We start from the raw sequence: 1,667 nt of genomic DNA on the forward strand, positions 1-1,667 counted from the left end.
CAAAATTAGTCTCTTGTATTTACCCCTGAAATTGGCAGAACAAAAGGAAAGAGAGATCGGCCTAGAGAAGTTGGAAGAAGTAGTGGCATTCAATCAAGATGGGACCAATTGAGGGAGCAAGAGAGGAGATGTAAATGATCAATGAGGGAGTCAATTGAGAGCAAGGGAAAAGAAAGAGAGAATTGATCAACAAGCATGGTTAGAAACTGAAAGAGTTTGTGAGAGGGAAGACAAGGATATTCAGCCAACGAGAAACCGATTGGGAAATGGAATAAAAGGAAAGAAAATCGGTGGCTAGAGGATAAAAGGGGAGAGAAAGAATGGAAACAAACATGAACCGAAAGGTACACGAAAAACAACAACAATACATGGCTTTAGAAACACAGAGTGAAAGGGACCAAAAGTTTGACAAAAACCCAAAAATAGAGAGAAGACTACCCTACTCAAGGCCGAATTCCTGAGTGGTCAAAGAACCTATTGGGTTACAACTCCTCCACATTCAAATTTGATAACCTGGAGGATGTTGTGGTCTTTGATTTCCTTAACCACCCCACGAGAAATTGGGATGGTTCCTCCAGCCTACATTATAAGTGTTACTATACGGGTTACTTTGAGGTCTAGAATTATTACCCATATAGTGGACTTATTCCTCCTCGGTGCTAGAGTTGAAGGATGGATAATCTGTGTTGTGTACTCCTCCTCCGTTTGAATCACACCTCAACACTGGATGTACCTAAGTAAAACACACAAACCATCAATCTTTTTATTTAAAAGTTCTACCTGGTTGGATAGCATAGTGACCACGTCGAGGTTGAAAACACTAGCTGCTTTTGCCGACTTCATTCTCATGACTTGCCACTGATAATTATTCAGTGACATTTCTTCAATAAATTCATAAGCCTCTTTAGGTGTTTTGTTGTTTAAAGTTTCGTCAGCAACTGCATCGATCAGTTGCCTTATTGAGGGGTTCACACCGTTGTAAAAAGTCTAGACCTGCAGCCATAGAGGTAACCCATGGTCAGGGCACCGTCTCAATAAGTCCTTGTATCTCTCCCATGTGTCATAAATAGTTTCTAAATCCATCTGTACAAAAGAAGAGATATCATTCCTCAATTTAGCCGTTTTAGTCGGCGGAAAATATTTAAGTAAAAATTTTTCGGTCATTTGCTCCCAAGTGGTGATTAACCCTTGTGGTAACGAGTTTAACCACTGTTTAGCCTTATTTCTCAATGAAAAGGGAAACAACCGAAGGCGAATGGTATCGTCAGAAATGCCATTTATTATGAAAGTATCGTAGAACTCTAAGAAATTGACCAAATGAGTATTTGGGTCTTCATCCTACAAACCATCAAACTGAACAAACTGTTGAATCATTTGTATAGTGTTAGGTTTCAGTTCAAAATTATTTACGGCAATTATAGGTCTACAATACCCGATTCAGCCCCCGTTAAATTAGGCTTAGCATAGTCGTACATAGTACGAGGAGCAGGATTGTGATTCACTAGATTTGCGGCAACCACAGGAGGCAGCGGATTATTTTGATTTTCAGCCATCTCCTCAGTTGTAATATGGATATCCTCCTCTCGCTCTTCCTTTATGTATTGTAGACTTCACCTTATTTCTCTTCAGTTAGTACGAGCTGTGTTCTTGATCTCACTGTCAAAAAG

General features: G+C 39.8%; 1 non-coding gene across 1 annotated transcript; it reads left to right on the forward strand.

Annotated features, from left to right (window-relative positions):
• The first annotated feature begins 1,009 nt into the window (after positions 1-1,009).
• On the forward strand, positions 1,010-1,116 carry LOC121208848 (small nucleolar RNA R71). The gene has a single exon (XR_005903972.1). It is a non-coding gene; the product is annotated as a small nucleolar RNA R71 (small nucleolar RNA).
• The last annotated feature ends 551 nt before the right edge of the window (positions 1,117-1,667 follow it).

This window comes from Gossypium hirsutum, chromosome A10 (assembly GCF_007990345.1).
Source record: "Gossypium hirsutum isolate 1008001.06 chromosome A10, Gossypium_hirsutum_v2.1, whole genome shotgun sequence".
Taxonomy (NCBI): Eukaryota; Viridiplantae; Streptophyta; class Magnoliopsida; order Malvales; family Malvaceae; genus Gossypium; species Gossypium hirsutum.